Here is a 22,115-nt window from a genome sequence, read left to right on the forward strand (position 1 = left end):
TAAAAGTAGTTAAGTGATCAGAACTCCTTTTTTTTTGTTCCATTTTGCCTATATGCAGATTAAATTAAAACATTTTGTCACATGGCATTAAGATGCCATAAGACTGAAAAATAAATTCTTTATGTGAGCTCTTTCATATCTACTCTTCCCTGCTTCTGTTAACATAATCCCCAAGAGACCTGAAGCTTTAGGAACTCTTCCTATTTCCTTGCAAAAAAAAAAAAAAAAATTAAATTTGTACGTGGTTAGGAGAAGACTTTGAATTGGTTCAAGAGCCACAGTGAACATTGCTCACCTCTGCCATTAGTCTCCAGGAGCGATGGGTAGTTAGGCAGACAGCGCTTTGGCAGAATGCCATGACCCTTGCCTCATTCTAGCTTTCCTTCCTCACTTACCTAACAGATCACCTTAGGAATTATGTTTTCATGGGAGAAGAAGTAGTAAGTACAGATCCTGGGATGGGGAAATCGAATTTAAATTGAAAATTAATTAGCTGACTTTTGTATATACATATTGCTCTCACTAAGCATGAGCTAAGCAGAAGATGCAAACCTGTGGGTCAGTACATTTCTATGTTTTGTCCCTGTGGCGAAAACCTGCAAGATCACAGAAATAATTTAAAAGCCTAAATCAGGGGTCATGAATTGGTGGGCCAATGGGCCAAATTCTATACATATATGCATTTTATTTGATTGGCCTGGTGCTTTTTGCCTTTAAAAAAATAATACAGTGAGAATGCTTTTAATTTTCATGAGACCAGGGATTCCTGTCTGCTTTCTCTACTGCTGTCTTCCACCAGTTAGAACCATTCCTGGAACAGAGTAAATTCAAGGTGGGTGAACTGAATGGACCAATGGGCAGGGTATGCACTACTCCACACTAGGGGGCACCATTCACATACAATATGATATGACAGTGGTGTCCCAGAATTGTACACCTGGCTGGCCTTGGATGTGACCCTCCCCATGGACACAACACTGGTCATTCCCTATTGTCTTAAAAAAAACCGGATACCTTCATCTTTCTCATTGGTTTAGCCCATTATGGAATCTTGGATTTACATTCCATGCACTGAATTCTGAGGCAAGATTTCAGAGCTTAGAGGAATGAATATGAGCCGCATAGAAAAAGTTTCCCTGTGACTAGTGTACATTGTTAGGAAAAGAATATTATTCATATACATGATATACATTTACTCCATTCATTCTCTCAATCTTCTCAATATCCTTATTGAAGGGGGAAAAAAAAGAGGAGGTGACAACACGGTATTTTAACTAGTGTAGATGGGAAAGCTAAAGTGCCAGATGAAGTCCCACTCCACCATGACAGAAGGTGTGGAATCAGTAAATGACACTTCCACTCACTGCTCAAGCCTTAAAATCTCACCCCTTCTCAGACATTCACTTTGACCCGTTTGAATGAAAGCAGTGCTCATTTAAGGCAGAGGCTTTAGCAGCCATACACCAATTTTTCCTCACTTGTCATTTGCTTTCAAGGAGAAAGGTATGATTAGAAATGGCAAGCCAAGGAGGGGGATTGGTAGAAAATCAGAAAAACACTTTCTTTTTAAATGCAAAGTTCAAGGCACATCCAAAGTACAAATGATTATAAATCAGAATGACTTTTTCTTTTTTACTTTCCTTTCTCTTTCTCTCTTCCTTCCTTCCTTCCCAAGTCAGATGTATGTGAGGATTGATTTTTTTTTCAATGGAAGAACAAATAGACACATAGCCAATCTGATTGTATCATTTTTAAGATTTCATCCATCATTTTTTAAATGAATGAATAAATGAATCACAAAACTGAGAGCCATTCATTTACCTGTTATACAATCTGTCCATTCTAGAAATTACATTTCTCCAAAGATATTTTTTACACATGGTTTGCTTGTTCTAATTATTAATAGTTATTCATCACTTTAATTTTCAAGTCATTTTATATCTATGAAGTAACAAAAATAATGCATATGGTGACAGAGTATCACATAGATGCCCCATCATATAGATGAGGGAAAGTGGATTCAGAAGGCCGTAGAATCAAAGCTGATGTTAGGATATTTTCCCCAACACTGAACCTCACTTTTTTTCTTACATAACTGTTTTGTGGGTCCTGGTCATACTCTGAAAATTGAAACCCTTGCCAAAAGTGGTTGTGCTAAATTATTTTACCTTCTAAATTGCAAAGGATATCTGGGATTTCACATCTGTTTAATATTGCCCCAATTCAAGCTCCTGGTTTGGATTTCATATGGTCATTTCAAAGGTTTGGATATCTTCTTGGCCATGTAAGCTTTCTTAGCAATCAACATTGTAATGAGCTAATTGCAAACCAATGTGTGGCATGTTGGTTCAATTTCTCCATACAATGTTGTACACAGGTTTTAAATTCTAAACAGAGGCAGCCTGGGGCAAAATGCTTTGGGTTTTTTAGTAAGTGTAGAACCACTGTAAAATTGTTCAATTGTTTTTTCTTTCCAGAGTAAGAGAGCATCATATCAACCATTGCTTCCTTCTGGTTGGAAAAAATAAGAATATGAGTGGTAAATGTTCCTTTGGTCTGCTTTTTGACTCAAATTGAGACTGAGAGCATGAAGTTGAATAACTTGAGAGCAGACTTGGAAATTTCAGGGATAGAAGCTATCACTGCTATCACTGCTATCACATTATTGTTCTATGAATGAGCCAGAGCATCCAAAGAATTCTGTCAAGTTAATAACTCATGCTGTGGATTTTTAAGAAGTCTTATTTAATAGAATTTTATTCCTTCTAAAATTCAAACAATTTGTTAAATATAGTTTAAAAATGGAGTTTGATTATTCCTTTATTAAAATCTTGTCAGATAAATAGATTATAAATCAAAAAATGCCTAGTCAGGACAGGTATGTTTATTTGAGGTTTGGGAATATGATTGCCATACACACCACCCCTTCTTATCAGAGAAGGAAACCAAAAACTGTGCAACCCTCTGTCTCTAGTAACTCCTGGTTGTGCCCAAGAGGGAGTTATAATGAAGGGTTTATACCACAACTACTGAGTCATTCAAAATTCCCTGTGGGCCCGTCCATTCTACAAACAGAGCTGTGTTCCCTGCCTTGTGATGAAAGCACCTCAATGGATAAAATACACAACCCCAGAGTAAACTCTGACACACCTTGAGCAAAGCAACTTAGGGCTGGGGCAGAGAAGGCAGACGCTGTGGGAGGTAGGAGCATTCTATCCCAACAGCTCCTCTTAGGTCCCTTCACAAGCCCTGGCAGAAAACACAGGCTGAGGTGTTAATGCATTCTTCCCTCAGAAAAGGCTGCTGCTCTTTTGTTTCCAGGCCACCTATGGTAAGACAGAGAAAGAAAGGAAAAGGGAAAAGACAAGAGGAAGGGGAAAGGAGAAATGAAGAGAAAGAAGATGAGGAGGGTGGAGAGGAGAAAGAAGCAGGGAGAAAAGAGGAGAAGATTCAATGAGCTGCCTGAGGAGGCTGTAAGCAAGAGAGCCAGTTAATGCCAATTGTGGCAGTGCTTTCTGTGAGGAATACAGCTGTCCGGAAACTGGAGGGAAGCCACCACCTCATTTCACAGAGGCCACTAAACAGCTGTTATGAGACAACAGCCTTCATTTGCTATTGACCTGGTCTAGATACGTATGGATGGCCAATCCCCACCCCAAGCAGCCCAATGTCTCTGGTGCTTTGAGGCTCTCTGAGTGTTATTTAGTTTTGAGAATAGTGTATTAACCTCTAGAGACACCCCAGGTTGGTGGGGGAGGGCAGGGGAATACAAAAGAACACTCTGTAAAGTTATACAAGATGAATTCTTTCAGGACAAGAAGCTGTCAGAATGAATACGTTGAAACTCACCCTCTTTTCCTAAAACTTGACTCAATGTCGTCATTCTCCCTAAATCTTTGACCCAATGCAATAGACCAAAAGAAACAAAGAAAAATGGTCAAAAAGTCAGCTTTTCCTCTACTCTTACTCTATAGCTCATAGGAAACCACAGGCGAACATTAAGTGTTAAAATACAATAGGCCATTCTTTATAAATGGTTTTACAGTTGCTTTTTAAAAAAAAAAAAATCACTTATACATTGCTTCACTCATATACTGAGTACATGAACAGAGCATGACAAAATATATTAAGATTCATGCTGGTTCATGCCATTCCAGAGGCAATAGTGCAGTTTGTTCCCACTGAGAGCAAAGGATGCCACACCTCCTCTCAAGAATTGGTAGACACTAATGCACAGAGAAAATAAGCTAGATGTCCCAATCTCAGTGGAGATGGTGAAACTAGTAGAATTACTATAGCATAAAAAAATCCACATTTGATATGGGGATAAAATACCTGCAATGAGGATGACCATACAATGAGCTATGTTACCCAGGGAGGTTATGAAAATGCTATCAGTGGACTTGTTTTCAAGGTAGGGAGGAAGGCTAATAAGGCAATCTCTCAAAACTTTTTTTTAAGCCTATGGTACTATTAAAATAATAGTTTAAAGTAAGTTAATATGTAACACATACCTAAAACCATCCGACAAGGCTCATGGCAGAATACCATAATCATAAATTATTGCTGTGTTTACATTTCAATTTTGAAGGCAATTTTTTTGTCCAATTAAGTAAATCCTTATGCTTTTATAAGAGGTAGACAGGAAAGCATCCGTTTGTCTTCCGAGGACAAAATATAAGGCACGCAATTCAAATCTATTTTTAAAATCTAGCTTCATTTAGTAGATCAATACTGGTAGTCTTTTATCAAGACATAACCACTTAGGTAAATGACTATTTTAAAAATAAATGTGTACAAATTCCTAAATACTTTTATTCTGTTTTCTCAGGAGAATTTTCTATCATGATTTAAAGATTCAAAATCTGCTTTCCCAAAATAAAAACAATACACTTTATGATTTTTGTATCAGCAATGAATTAAATGATACACAAATCTAAGACGCTAAACTCCTCAGCACAAATATTTCTATTTTTTCTTGATAAATGTTAAATAATACCAGCTCACTCAGCAAATTGGCATTCACCCCTTAATCAAGAGAAGTCTTGTTCTGACAGACTTCAATCATCAAGAACAGAATCTATTTCTGGGGTCACATAGGCCCATAGGATCAGAAGCAAACCTCTGAATTGATATTCTATCTCTAAAATGGAGCTAAAAATGTCTTCCCATACTTATCTCATGTTGTTAGCTAATGCATTCATGTTTTTAAGAAACTTAGTCTTATTCTAAAAATACTCAAAATAAAAAGCAATCTTGACTGATAAGTTTATTCAAACCTATCTGCATCAATAGATTCCCGATAATAAACACCTTTGGAAAAAAAAAAAATGTTCCTAGCAGGTCAGATCTGATTTTAGTATGAATTAACAACCTGTTCTAACTGACTTTAAGGAAACTTTACTTACTTAGTGAAAAACAGGAAAGATTACTATAACTGTGGATGGACAAACTTTGCCTAAAAAATAATAATCACCCTGAATCTTTACCCAAACTCAACCCTGGACTGAACCTGTGTGAGACTCCTCTAGGGAGGCATGTTCGCATGTTCCTTAACTCTAAATTATTCACCATGTAACACTCCTGCATCTTCCATGATTCTAAGGAGACAAGAAAGAAAATCTACCCAAGTATCCCTAATGCTAGAAAACACTTGTTCTCCTAAGTTTCCAGAAAGGGGTAGAACCAGAAGGGGGTAGAAAAACATTCAATAACAAAGGAGGAAAACCACTGACATTTTAATGACAGTGTGCTTGTCTCACAGAAGCCTCAAAAAATCCGAAGCCTGTCACTATGTGTGACACTACTTTGTACCTTCTTTAAGAGACTATTTTATTGTGGAACCTGGGTGGCTCTGTCTGTTAAGCATCGAGCTCTTGATTTTTGCTCAGGTCATGACTTTATGGTTCCTGGGATAGGATTCCCTGCTAAGAGAGCTGAGCCTGCTTGGGATTCTCTCTCTCCTTTCTCTCTACCCCTCTCCACCTCCCCACTTCTCACAAGGGCTCATATATGCATGCTCTCTCTCTCTCAAAAAATAAACTTCAAATAAATAATTAAATAAATAAATAAATAAATATTTTTTAAATAGACAGAGACTACATGGAAATATTTCTCTACTACCCTGGGACCTCAGAACTATGGGTCTTGAAAGAGCTGTCAAAGCTATTTGTTTTGTTTTGTTTTTTAAGTTTATTTATTTATTTGTGAGAGAGCATGTGAGTGTGTGCATGCACACACAAATAGGGGAGGGTCAGAGAGAGAGAGGGAGAGAGAATCCGAAGCAGGCTCCTCACTGTAACACAGAACTATATGCAGGGCTCAAACCCATGAACCATGAGATCATGACCAGAGCTGAGATCAAGAATTGGATGCTCAACCAGCTGAGCCATGAGGCACCCCTAAAAGTTATTTGATTTTTTGTGTACAAAATGACTCTTCTAGAAGGGGTTAGCAGGCAGTGGGGGGATGGAAGCAAAGGATAGGGCAGAAAAATAAGGCTGGATTTGGAAGAATGAATATAATAAGGGCCTGAGAGGGCAGTGCACATTTAATAACATTTGATTCCTTGATCATAATAGATTTTGGATCTATTAATATATTAAATATTGGAAAAATAGAGAAATGTAAAGAATTTGGAGGTTAGTTCAATGAAAGGATGTGACATTGGAAATCAGTGGGTAAAATATTTTCCTCTTCTATATGTAGCCCCAGGGAAAAAATATGGGAAATGGGAGAAAAAGGATAGGAAAAAGCCAAAGACATCTGATTATATAATAAAATAAGCTCAAATTCACTCAAAATGTCAGCCACCAGAAGACATTTACTCAGTTCACCAATCCATTTACAACAAACATTTATTGAAACCCACAAAGAGCTTGTCATTGTGCTAGGCACTGAAAAGGATTACTGGTCTCAAACAAATTTGGAGTCCAGTAGAGGGAGACAAACATGTAAACTAAAGAAGGCAACTCACGGTATAGGTGCTGTAATAAATAAAATTGCAGTATACAGTATGGTATAAAAGAAGAATTAGCCAATTTTATGTGGGACAAGAGTAAAGAAAGTGTTAATGAAGAAAATACACAAGCCCTACTAAGTATAGTACTGCAAAATTGAGAAATGTGATATTTGATAATAGAACAAGTTCAAAGAAATTTTTATATATACCTCCAATAGAGATTATTTTATCAACAAAATTTTATCAATAATCTCTATTAGAATAACTTATGTAGTATTTTTTGACCTTGGAACATAAGTTATTTAGGTATAGATAACCTTTTGATAAACAGTAACATTGTTACAGTTACACAAAAGGAAAAAAGTTTGATTAAAGCTTTGTTCTGATAGATTCTACCAGTAATAGCAAAGAACAGGGATCTAAATATATCTTTTTTCTCCTTTTATAACTGACAGAAAGTTAGTATATTCAATCTTAATATCTGAATATTATGGATATATCATGGAAGTTAGGACTTCTTGGTAATGCTATTCACGTCCAGTTGAAGAATAACCAGTAATGGGCATAACAGTGACCAGGTCAATTCTAGTCTTCCACTACCACACTTGTATGATTTTGAGCCATTCATTTCATTTTTAGGTTCTCTAGGTACATCACAAAGACAAGCTCATAAAACACATTGAGATTCCAAATTAGTGACTGTTGTAATATTGGAGTCTTTGGAAACTTTATGCTGCTACAGGATAAAAATGGGTTGAGTAACTCAGAATCCAAATTTTCATTTTTCTGGTTCTCTTCAGTCTATAGCTTAGGGTGTCTTTCTTGCTTCTTTGTCTATTATTTCGATTACTTTTGTCTTCTCATGACAAATCACCCTGATAGTGTATAGGACGCAGGGCCAGAAACATTGAAGATATTTACTTGGAGAATTTTATGAGCTAGTGCAAGAAAGATGTGGAAATCAAGATTTTACGGGAATAGGAAACATTTGTGAACTGTAGAGTCTGTAGTATACATGCACAATGAACATTTTTGTTTCCGTATTTAGAGTATAAACTCCTGCTGGGAAACAGTTAAATCCTAGGATTTCAAAAAAACACATTATGGAAAAATTCAAACAAAAACGTAAAAATGCAAAAGTAGGGTGATGAGAATGAGGAATCCCATGTATCCATCAACCAGCTTCAAAAGATATAAACTCATGTCCAATCTTGTTTCATCTCTACCATCCTCACCTACTACCCTGCTTTCCCTGTAATTTTGAAAGAAGTTCAGGTCAGGTTTTTCGATTCTCCCAAAACATCTGCGAGGTTTCTTTGTCTACAGAAAGCATCATATAAATTAGCTAGCTAATTGATTTATTCTTTTATATCTAGCTTTTTACTCACAGTGATATTTATTTGTCAAACGCTAGGAAAGAAATGGAAAACAGACATTCCTCCCCATCATTTTTGAGCTTGAATCCAATTTTTCATCTGAGTACCCTTGTGCTACAGTGATAGGTGTTGTAAAAAAAAATGCACAGACAAACAATAAAAGTGTAACATTTTTCATAAATTATTGAACCACAGTCATTTCCTTTTTTTCCCCCATTTTTAATGGTATGCAGTACACATGTTGACTCAGAGTGATATTGCTTTTTAAATTATGAGGTGGTCTCAGTTTACTCATTTACATGCATCCCCAAATGCAATGTACTACAAGGTACAGCATGAAATTGCCAACTGGGTCATAAGAATGTGACGATTGTGATAGAACAAAAGCTGATAAGAATTCATGAAAGTGAGCAATGAGAAGCTGATGTGTTTCTTAATGTAAAATTTCTCATAGGGAAACTTCATTGATAAAACAAAATTATGATATTTACCATAAAAAGCAAAAATAATATAAAACTTAACTTCTTAGTGAAACCCATAATAATAGGTCTGTGTGCCTATTCCCTAAAGTCATTCTCCTTCCCTGAGTCATCGAACATTCCCCAAAGGTAATAACCTCCTCCATTAGAGATTATTCCATCTTCCCAACCACTTACCATTCCAGAACAACTTCCAGCCTAAAAAGTGATAAATGGATGTTTGGAGGGTTTTATAGAAAATATAATACCTTTCCCCATATCACTGATCATGAAGGGAGTGTGTGGAGGGTGGGAGGGCAGACATGTGTGCATCTATTTGAGTCTGCATCTTCTTCAACGGAAAGTATAAAATTTTACCTGATGCTATGCCGGAATAGTGTACTTGCATATGCATGTACATTAAATTTTGTAGGTGTGCTTTGCTATATTGGAAAACATATTCAAATAATAAATCTCAATAAATGAAAATGACTTTCTTTTCCTACAGTATATAAAAATGCCAGGGCAATCTGCTTTCCATGTTCAGACACCAAAGAGCTAAGCATTGAGTGATATCCAACTTTATGACAGACATAAAAATGAAATAAAAATGGGTAAGAAGATAAACATTTAAAGAGATAAACACTGTCAAACAGAAATGATTACAAAGTTTGTAACAATCTGCAGTTTTCATTGTTTTCTGTTTACCTAGCTTTCTGTACTATGAATTTCGCTCACTCATTTCCCTTCTTTTAATAATACATGTTTCCATAATCATTGACATTAAAGTAAAGGATGTGAAACAGGACTCGGTTTATATTTATTGGGAGAAATATCAGTAACTTTAAGTGCAAAAATTTCCTTATACTTGAATGTTTCATCTAGTTACTTCCATTTAATAGCTCTGGAAAATTGAGCTCCTTCTTCACAGGGGTACTCTTTACTTTTTTACTATATGAAACACCGCATTCAACCTTTTTTGACCTACTAAAACAGCAATTTCATATTATTTAACCTAGTAACATTTCAAATGTCAAAAGGTCTGCAGATTTCCATTGCACTTGAGCATATATATGGTTATTTCTTGGCAAAATGCCCAGAGAAAAATGGAAGTATTTCCATTGGTGCACACATGACATTATTTGAAATTTTATATTTTTAAAAATCATCCTAATGAATGGAAAATAAATTTATATTATTTTTTAGTCTGGCAGGTCATTGTCTCTGTCAGTAGTCTAATGTAGCCCCTGGAAGAAATTACATTTCCTACCAAATAGTGGAATATGCCCAGTGGTTTCTTCTTCAAAATGATGGCACCCAATATGTGTGAGAACATATAATATCACTAGAAAATCCTATAAAACCATTGGCTAGAAAACATTTTGTAGACGATATGTTGCTTAGTTACTAACAAATTAGATGTGCTTATACTGCAATAATGATGGGAGGGAAAAAAGGACAATCTAAAGTGTTAGAGGTAGAAAGGCCAACGTGAATGGGAGACTAAGCCAAGTGATGTAAGGATGGTACTCAAGTTAGCAGGAAAGGATTTCTATCACAATCTAAAAATTTGAGATTTACTTATGTCCATAAAAAGCTTAAAAAGTGACTCAAACATTTTCAGAGTATAGAATAATTCCTTCTCTGAGCAAATACTACATCTTTGCTATTCCTAAAGCTAGTGCTCTTAATGGGAACTTGGCTTCTGAGTTGCCCTCTCAATTTGGGGGTTAACTTAGTCTGTTTCTATTGTAGAAAAAGTTAAATAAACTCCACAAGGCACATTAAACATATTCTTTAGACACTAAGTCACCACTTTACTTCTGTGACTCACCTTCATTAAATTTGTCAAAGCAAAATAAAGTTAACAGTAAAGAAATGTGGATTATATCATAGGCCACCAAGTAAGTCTACAATTCTCTTCTCACACAATCTTTTTTTTATAATATTGATAATATCAATACAAACAGTACCAACAAGTAATAATAGCTGACACTGAGAACTTCTTATATAACAGTAACACTTCTAAATGTTTTAATTGCATTAAGTCAGTTAATCTTCATACCCATCTTATTGGCCTAAATACAAGTATTAGGCTCATTTCATAAGTGAGAAAACCAAGGCTCAGGGAGGGGTAAAGCAGATTTCCAAAGGGTACAACCTTTGGATCACAAATTATGATGCTAGAAGGTGCCCATGAAGCAGTCAACCAGTTTATTCCTCAATTTGTGTGGTAGGCTAAAAAAAAAAAATTCCCTCCTCCTGAAAAAAGAATTTTAAATCCTAATTTCTGGAATTCATAAATGTTATTCTATTTGGAAAATGGGTTTTTGCAGGTGTGATCATGTGAAAGATCTTGAGATGGAGAAATTATCCTGGATTATTCAGGTGGGCCCTAAATGCCATCTCACACATTTTTGTGAAAGAAAAGCAGAGGGAGATTTCACATGAGTGTGTGTGTGCGCGTGCACACACACACGCACGTGCGCACGGGCGAAAATGAGAAGACAGCAAAAAGAGATTTGAAGATTCTGGCCCTGAAGACTAGAGTGATGTGGTCACAAACCAAGGAATGTTGGCTGAAAGAGGCAAAAAAGAATTCTTCCCTACCACTTCTGACCTGACCAACACCTTGATTTGTGGCCCAGTGATACTGATCCCAGGCTTCTGGACTCCAGAACTGTGAGAGAATAATTTCTATTAGCTAAAGCCAACCAGTTTGTGCTAATCTGTTACAGCAGCCATTGGAAACTAACACAGGCTACAATTAAAAGAATATCTACACTTTTGAAAATAAGTTAAATGTTCCTGTTTTCAAAAAGTCTATAATTCTTTACTTGGGGGCCAGTCCTGTGCACTATAGGATACTTAGCAGCATCCCTAGTCTCTACCTACTGCATGCTAGTTGCAACACCTCACCCAGTCCCCCATCCAAAAATGTTTCCAGATATTGTCAAATGTCCCCAGGGAACAAAATCATGCCCAGTTGCTGTTTCAGAGTAAGTATAAATGCTGGTAAATGTAACCAGTTTGACTGAAATAAGTTAGGAAACAAAAGTGGAACTAATATGCCTCTTTTACATTGGTCTTGTTTTAAAGGAAATCATAAAGCTGTAAGGCAGATCAACAAGGACCCCCTTTCACAGTAAAAGGTAGACTTATTTGAAAGAATAATTGAGAGTTTATTTTTAATCAGATAATTTTGTGACTGATCTCGAGGCCAAAGGACAGCTTGCTCATGTTCCATATCTCTTCAATACTTCTTAACTCAGGTTTCTGGGAATGAGGATTTTAAAACCAATCCTTGATTTACATGGATTACACTGACATTCAGGACAGGTGTTCATCTATTCATATATGTATCTAGAGCATATGGAGGTGATGTCCCTGCATTAGACATTAGCAGTTTCATTAATTTAAGTGGCCAGCAGGCATATTTTTAATTCTCTCGGTGATTTGGAAGTGGAGGTAAGGAGAAAAGGACTTAGGAGAAGGCCAACTGAGATGCTTTTCCCTTGTTTCACCCCAAAATGGGATCTTTGTTCTTTCTATAGCAGATAAAAATAAAACTAAGGGACATGGGTAATGGGGCTCCTACTAGTGACAAGCTATCATGACCCTTAAGAGAAATAGAAACTCGTGAGGCAGCTTTTCAGCCCTTTATTTTCAAAATAATAGAAAAAACTGCATAAGAACCAAAATGTCTTAAAGCCATAAATGGAATGATTTTTGTGAATGTTTATAGAAATAACACATTCTAAGCTACTAGAACTTTTAGAAATTTCAACTTGCACTATGATTTCCCTTAGAATCATGTAAGTACTTGATTTTTTAAATAACACCAGGGGTTATGGGATACTCTCCAGACATCTACTTTATTTGCGTTAGGGTCAAAAAAAATCACAACTCTGCTTTCAGATCTAAATAATCCTCACAACCCCAATAGATAGTCCATTACAGTTTCCTCCTATTACCAAGTGAGGGCAAAGCTTAATAGCTGGCTTTCATTTCGAATACCTTCAGCCAGCAATTCTTTTCTGCTCATCTTGCAAAGATAATGCAAGTATAAACAAATATGGGCAAATGTTTATTGTTATTTTTAATCAGACATCATTTGTGAGAGTATATGGGCAAAGTTGTTGTAACCCTCCTATTCCTGGCATCACAACCACTCCCTCCCAAGGCAGAGGATGCAAGCCCTGCCCCAGCTCTTGTATCAGCAAGTCAAAGCCTTCTGCTGAGGATCACTTTCACAGTCATGCAAAAATTAGTACAAGCAGCTCTGTAGGCTGAAAGTAGATGGGGCCAGTTCTGTTGCCAGAGATATGCATTTCTGCTCCTCCTTCTGATTAAGTGTTTTGCTCTTTTGACTGAGGACTCACTGAGTCCCAGTGGGTGAGGAAAGCTACCTTGAATTGTCATCTCTTAAGAGGAAGCTGACAGTGCTAATAGTTCAAACTTAGGTTGACTGATGAGACTGTCCCAGCCTGAGAGACTGGCAATCTTTGTCATTGTCAGGATCAGTTAAGCGATTTCACCTATCAAAATTCTGGTCTCCCTCTACCTTGTCCTACTGTATCCCAAAAGGGAGAGGAGCAGTACTGTTACTGAAAAAAGAAGTCTCCTGTGATTTGAGTTGTTGACTTTGCAAATCCAAGGACCCTGGCTTGCAAATTGGGAGAGTACTCTCCCATTTCTTTGTAGTGAATAAAGTGGCATAAGAAAGAACATGGAAATAAATGAAGGTTTTATGAGGCCTGAAGTTTCTATAGTTTGGGAGGGCCCTCTTTAAGAAAAAGGACGTGTAGTTATAAATACAAAAATTAGATACCAAAGTGAATAACTATTCAGAATGTTGAAAAGATATCACAACAAATTACAGATTTTAAAAGGCTGAGAGATACCACAAACACCATAAAATCCAGAAAAATAGCACAGCATTTTTTATTAATTAACTACAAGATACATTTCTTAAATTTTTGACTGTATATTCTTTGATCACCTCTTCATAATACAATAATTAATATTATCACATAATTTTTATAGAATAAAAATAGTCTTTTATACAAAATTGCAAATAGGGATAAAATTCCTTATTATTATTGATCATTTAGAAGACTTTCTTTCAACTTTACAACTCGTTAACGTCAATATAAAATTTTAGGAGGTATGTGAACTGTTCTTTCATGTAAGAGTTGTATGGCTGGATTTTCCAGCAATGAGTTTCTCATTTTATACATTTCCAACTTTATTTTTCCTCCACAATCACATCTTTAGTCCTTTGGTCCTGTACTTTGCTATCACAGTATCAGTTGATTTGTTATGGAGGGCAATATTCCTAGAAACAATTCCATACCAGGACAGCTAGCAGTAGCTAAACTATGCACAAGTGACTGAAAATAACATAAATACATCCCATTAAATTGGAACTAAATGCATTTCTACTAAAAATGACTGCTGCTCTCCAACATCACTGAACACAAAGGTATGAAAGAATAAAAGTCAGGATGTAAAAAGGTAGGTGATTTAACCAATTTTAGTTAAAATGCCTCACTTGTGTGAAGTTTGCAAAAATATACGACTATATGAACACATTTCAAGTGAAGTGCCTGAAGCTTAGCTTCATTCGCAAACCATAAACTGCCTTGGGGAGAACTGTGAAGGCTGCACCCTCTGGCCACACATTCCCATCCCTCCCTTATTTTTCCTCACATACTTCATAATTCTTTGTCCTATATTAACTGTAGAAAGAAGATGGTCATGAAGATTTATGCACACATTCATCAAACACACAGGATCTGAGGAACAGGGTAAAGCAAAGACATGGAGATGGCATAGTTGAAGAAATAAGTACATGAAGTCAACTTCATCCCATACACATTCACTACACTACAGGTATTATGTACCTGTACAGTATTAAGTACTATACTTAGTGTTAGAAATAAAAATATGACTGCAATCGGGACCTTGCCCCATGAGGGGTCCTCATTTTAAAGATAATGTGTGTAATCAAATTCACACGTGTGAAATACCTTCCTTTATAAAAACACATAAAATCATGAAAACTAACTATGAGAAAACATAGGTAAATATTTAACTCATCTCTTTTGGAGGATGGATAATTAAAGTATATAATGGAAGAAATCACAAAGGAAAATCTATAGATATTATATTAAAATACTACTCTATTTACAAACTATTATCAACCAAATTAAAGGACAAAGAATAAACTGGAAAAAAAGTCCAACATATTTATTGCAAATGGAAGGTAAATATAATTTTTCTGCAAAGTTATTTAAATTACTTGAAAAAAGATCTATCAACCCAATAGAAAAATAGGCAAGAGACATGATAGGCAATATAGAAAAAAATATAGCCAAAACCATATATGAATATATATTTAAAACAAAAAGTAATCAAAAACATATAAATTAAAGCAATTCATGATATGTTTGTCACTTATAAAATTATAAATATCGTTTGTTTTAAAGACAGAAATTAACCCTGATGAGCATATATCGATATCACAACTCTAACATATTATTAAAAGAGTGTCAATTAGTATAAATATTGTGGTAGATTGAATAATGGCCCCCAAAGAAAACTAGGCCAAAAATGAACAAATACTTCGACCTTTAAAACCATTCTAAGAAATAATTAAAAAATTTTTTTAATGGAGAAATGCTATGCATAGTAGCATTACTTCTAATGGCAAAATAGTAGATAAAAACCACCTGCCCACTAACAGGGAATAACAAGGTAAATTATAATGTACGTATATAAATAAGTATTTTACAATCATGGATTTGTTTAGGAATATTCAATATTAAAACTATGCCAGAGGTATAATATGAAGATATTTTAAAGTAGATCATAAGAATGTATATGTATGTTATGATTTCACTCATATGAGGACTTTAAGATATAAAACAGATGAACATAAGGGAGGAAGAAAAAATAATATAAAAACAGGAAGGGGGACAAAACATAAGAGACTCTTAAACATAGAGAACAAACAGAGGGTTACTGGAAGGGTTGTGGGAGGGGGGATGGTGTAAAAAGGTAAGGGGCATTAAGGAATCTACTCCTGAAATCATGGTTGCACTATATGCTAACTGGGATGTAAATTAAAAAAATAAATTAAATTTTTAAAAAAGGAAAAAATAAACATTAAAAAATTTAAAAAAAGAATGTATATGTATGAAAAGTTTTACAGATTGATCACAGTATGCTTGTAGTGATGGAAAATATGGGGAAAATATGAATGTGCAACAATAAATAAATTATAGTCCACCACATGATAGGATATTGTGGAGCTATACCAGGGACTACAAGTTGCTTGCCTAATACCCATTCTACCTTATTCTTATTTCTTAGTAACATAACCCCATTCTATTTGAGACTACCTACCAGATAAAATTCTGCATTTACCAACTTCCTTTACAGCCAGGTAAGCGTGACACTACATCCTAGCCAGTGAGATAAAAGCAAAATTTATTGGGTGGAACTTCTGAAAATACTCCCTTAAAGGTTAGATAACTGGTAGGTTTTCTTTTTCCCATTCTTGCATTTATGTTTCTAATGAGGACACGGTGGCTAGAGTACTGGCAGCCATCTCGGATTCTGTGACAATCTTGAAGATGGAAACCACATGCTAAGTCTAGTAGAACAGAAATATAAAAATGTCCTGGGTCCCTAATGACCATAGATATCCCAAACAAGCACAGGACGGCTTATTTCTGGTCTTTAATGTGAGAGAGATATAAACCCCTCTGGCATTTTGCTATTAGAAACATCCAAACTTAACTAACACAATATTTTAAAATTGTGTTTGACTGTACTGCCAAAATAGGTAATTCAAGCAAAAGCCCCCCACTGAAGACAAATAGAAAAGTTAGGCAAAAAAAATTTTTTTAAGATTTCTTGAAGCTATGAGACCTAAGGAGACAATAAAAAATTATAGGATTTCAAAAATTTAAAAGAAAAGGTCCCAGAGAGGTGCATCTGTTATTTGAGGCCACTTTAATTGTGAGAGTGTTTGTAGATTCTAGAAAAGCAGCCAAGAGGCTAAGAACCTAAGCAGAGCTTTTGAAAAACTTTAGGATAGAGAGACAAAAATTAAAATTCAAGACCCCAATGCTTTATATTAAGACCTCAAAAAGTTGTGCCATAACAGAAAGAATAAATCTGAACTATATCAACCCTCACAGGGAATAAAAACAATAATCCCAAACCCTGAAATTAGATTAAAGATGTTCCTTAGCCACTTGTCAAACAAATGTAAAGCCTTGCTGAGGAAAAGTTACATTATACTAGTTCACAAATTATTTATATATAATGCATTACACTCAATCAAAAATGCACACACACACACACACACACACACACACACACACACACCAAAAACTGTGATGGGGGGATAGTATGATAGTCAAAGAAACAAAGCAGTCAAATATCTAGATAGTGGAGTTATCAAAAAAAATGCTGAATCAAACATCAATAATAGACATTAAACATGTGTGAATATGTGTGAGGAAGCAGAATTCAAGCCTGGAAGGATTTTAAAAAAACTAGAAATTTTGAATCAAATCAAAATTTCAGAAAGCAAAAACACAACAACCAAAATTAAGAACTCAATAGATAAACTTAAGAAGAACTAAATTGCAGTTGAAGAGAGAGTTAGTGAATTCAAAGACAATTGGGTAGAAGAAAAGGGTTCAGAATAAAGCACATAGTTTTAAGAGCATGAAAAATACAAAAAACACCAAGAGAATAAGAGACTAAAGAGCTTTAGACCATTAAGAAGCTCTAAATGTACCTTCAGGACTACTAGAAGAAGAAGAGAAACAAAAAGCTGAGAACATTCCAAAAATGATGAAAAACGGCATAGTTTATTAAGTTCATAATTTTTCTCATATTATCTTGACTGGAGAGTGAACTTCTTAAATCTCTGGGGTGGTGCCTTTCATCTGTTTTAAAGTATTCTTGTCCATTATATCTTCAAACATTGCTTAAGCATCATTCTTCTGCTTTTTTTTTAGACCCTACTTATATATTGGACAATGTCCTGCAAGTCTCTTAAACTCTTATTCATTCATTTAAATTTATATCACCTGGCCTTTGAATTCACTAATCTTATCTAGCATGTGCAATCTAATACTAAGCCATTCCCATGAAATCCTAACTTCAGATATTGTTTTTATTTTCAGATCCATAGTATCCACCTAGAAAAAAAATTATATTTATCTATAGAAATTCTCCACCTTTTTATCAAATTTATCCATTTTTTTCTATTTTCCATAACAAATTTTAATAGTCATTTCAATGCCCTTGTCTACTAATTCCAACATCTGGATCATCTGAGGGTCTGGGATGTGTATTTCTCTTTGATTGTGGATCACATTTTTCTCCTTCTTCATGTTGCATAATTGTTTTATGTATGCCAAACAGACAATAGAGACTGAACTTGATGTTATTTTCCCTCAGAGGGCATACCTTTCCTCTGTCAGGCAGACAGGGTGACTGGGTCTTTTGAACTAATTAGAAATTGAGCTGGGTAAGTGTTGGGTTGCCACTTTAGTTAGACTAAGTCACAAAGGTGTGAGCTGTTCTGGTTATTATAAACTTTCCAGCACACAGAACTTTGGCTTCTAAGTATTAGGACCTAGAAATAGTTTTTATTGAGTGTTTCAGTCCAGTCTCCCTCCTGCAGAACCCTAGAAAAGAGTCTTGTGGAGAAATATGGTTGGGGAAACAGCTATACATTTAGGACTTATCCAGTTTCCAAGTGGCTATGCCATCCCTCCATTCAAAGCTCCTCTGATTTCTCTTTCCCTCAGCAATGTCTGTCTCAAAACCACAGCCTAAGAATGAACTTGGTAAAACCCCAGAGGGACATGGTTGCCAAACTCTGTCAATACAGTACATGTCTTCAGTTTCTGGAAATTAATTCCTCTAGACCTCTTGACTTTCACAGACATAGATATAGAGATATAAATAATATGTATATATAATTTCTAACTTCATCCAGGTTTTCTAGTTTTTACAGAAGAAGCAATGTTCTGCCACTATTTTATATATCCTAAAGGAATGTAGAAGTTCCTGTAACTATAAAATAATTTAATTCAATTAAAAATTTTCCATCCAGAAAACTCCATGCCTGCATGACTTCATAGGTAAATTATACCAAATTTTTAAAGAAGCAATAATACTAATCTCACATAAGCTCTTCAAGAGAACTGAAGAAGAAGAAACACACTCTTATATTTTTAGGTAGCATAACCTTGATATCAAACCTTATAAGAAAGGGAAATCACAGTCAAATCTCTCTCATGAGTATAATTGCAAAAACAAAGCAACAAAAATTGTGAGATTTAACTCTAATCTAAATTTATTTGCAAACAAACACCAAAAGAATAATACATTACAACCAGTTGAGTTTACTTCGGTAATGTGAGGTTTATTATTTGAAAACTTAACATAACTTCCCATATTAACAGAGAAAGAAGTAAAATCATATTTAATATCTCAATATATTCAGAGAAAATACTTAATAAAATTCAACAATAGTTCATAATAGAAGCTCATTGAAAACCAGGAGTAGAAGACGACCTTTTTAATCTGATGAAAATTATTTCAGTAAAATTGTAGCAATGCCCTACATAATAGTGATATTTTGAAAGCTCTCCCTCTACTATCAGCAACAAAAAAATATTTCCATTACCACAAATTTAATAAAGATATATGAGAAGTAGCAAAGAAGAGATAAAAAGGATAAGATTTAATACACAGAAAAGGGAAAAGAATTTAAAGATTGGGTACAAAGTCAGTAAATAAAAATTAATATTTTTTTAAGCATCAATAAATAGAAAATAAAAAAATTTAATTTTATCATCTATAACAGCATCCAAATACATTACATTTTTAGTAAATAATCTAAGGAAATATGTAAGAAGTCCCACACAGAAAAATATAAAATATTATGAGAAGAAATAAGCAATATTCAAGTGAGAAGTGAGGCAATATTTTCTGTAAAGAGTTAGATAAAAAACATGTTTAACTTTGCAGGCTAGATGGTCTCTGCCACCTCCACCACCCAACTCTGCACTGTAACGCCAATGTGTTCCAGCAAAACTATTTTCAGACAGACAGGAGACTGTGTTTAGACAATGGACTATAGTTTGCCTGTCCCTGATTTAAATAGTCGGAGGAATAAAATATATTAAGGTATAATGAAGGCATAATAAACATATCTATTCTCCCCAAATTGACCTTTCCATTCAAATCTCTTGCAGGCAAAATTCAGGAAGTGGGTTTTTGTCATTGCTGCTTTGTAGACATTGACAAACCAATTCTAAAATGAAGTAAATTTACCCATGGCAAAAGTTTGCCAATCCTGAAGAACAGAGCTAAAATACTTTAACAGATGTTGAGACTTATTTTAAAGCTTCAGTAATTAAGACAGCATCGTATTGCCAACAGAAAAGATGCCAAGATCAACAGAACATAACAGACAGTCCATCAATTACTTACATATACATACAGTAGATTCATGACAAAGGTGGTGACAAAGCATGGAGAAAGAACGGTCATTCTAATAAATTATTCTACGTCGTCTAGATAGGCATATTATAAAAGAAAATATTTCTGATATTATGTATAAAAATCAATCATAGGTATATCATAGATCTTAATAAGAAAGATAAAACAATGAAGCCTCCAGAAGAAACTACGAAAGAATACCCTCAGTACTTTGAAGTAAGCCAAAATGTCTTAATCCAGGACATATAAAGTACTAATGCTAAAGGAAAAGACACTAAAGGTTAGAACTTCCATTTATCAAAGGATATTTCAAGAGAGCAAAAAGGTAAGCTATTGATTGGGAGAAGGTATTTATAGAGACTCAGTACATAAAAGAAGATCTCAAATGAAAAGATGCTCAAAATTTTGACACTTTAGGAAAATGTAAATCAAAACCACAAGAAGAGGGGCATCTGGGTGTCTCAGTCGATCAAGGGACGGATTCTTGATTTCAGCTCAGGTCATGATCTCACGCTTTGTGGGATCAAGCCCCATGTCAGGCTCTGCACTGACAGCACGGAGTCTGCTTAGGATTCTCGGTCTCCCTCTCTGCCCCTCCCCTGCTCATGCTCTCTCAAAATAAATAAATAAACATTTTTTAAAAACCACAAAAAGACATCAACACATACCAGTTGGAACGGCTAAAATAAGACTAGTAATCCTAAATGTTGATGAGAATATGGGACATCTAAAATTCTCAGAGAGAGTGGATAGATTCTAATTAGTAGAACCACTCTGGAAATATAAATTCTATGCTAATATTAAATATATATATGTACTATTAACAATTCCATTTTTAAGCATATTTCAAAGAGAAATGTATGCACACATGCATGCATACACGAGAATGTTCATAGCAGCACTATTCATGATAATCTCACACTGGAAACAACCCAGATGTTAATCAATACTAGAGTGGATAAATATTTTGTGGCATAGTCCGTCAGTGGAATATTACACAATAATAAAAATGAATAACCTGTCCCAAACACGATGTGGATAGATCTCACCAACATAACATAGAAAATAATTTGCCAGACATATTATTTCATTTAAATAAATGTTTAAAAATAAGTAAAACGAGGGTTGCCTGGGTGACTCAGTTGGTTAAGTCCTACTTTGGCTCAGGTCATGATTTCATTGTTTGTGAGTTCAAGCCCCGTGTTGGGCTCTGTGCTGACAGTTCAGAGCCTGGAACCTGCTTCGGGTTCTGTGTCTCCCTCTCTCTCTGCTCCTCCCCTGCTAGTGCTCTGTCTCTCTCACAAAAAATAAATAAAGATTAATGAAGAAAAAGTTTAAAAAAATAAAAATAAAAATAAGCAAAATGAACTATAATATTCTAAGTCACAACAGAAATTTTGGGAAAGAAGGAAAAAGCAGTCACAGAAAGAGCATATAAGAGTTATCTGGGGGATTTGCTATACTTATTTCTTAGGTATAACATAAGTGATAGGTGATAATTACATACTTTTAAATTATTCTTTTAGTTATATGCATTCACATTATGTTACAACATTTGCTTAATCAGGTAAATGAATAAGGATTGTTTTTTTCTTATGCATGGAACAATGACCAGAAGGATAAACATCAATTTTAAATGCTCATTTCTAGATGGAGGTTTTGCATACTTATTTTAATTCTTATTTGGATCATTATACTACTAATTTTCCTCTTTTTAAAAAATAGGATCTTGGGGTGCCTGGTTGGCTCAGTCGGTTGAGCATCCGACTTCAGCTCACG

This window comes from Leopardus geoffroyi, chromosome B3 (assembly GCF_018350155.1).
Source record: "Leopardus geoffroyi isolate Oge1 chromosome B3, O.geoffroyi_Oge1_pat1.0, whole genome shotgun sequence".
Classification (NCBI taxonomy): domain Eukaryota; kingdom Metazoa; phylum Chordata; class Mammalia; order Carnivora; family Felidae; genus Leopardus; species Leopardus geoffroyi.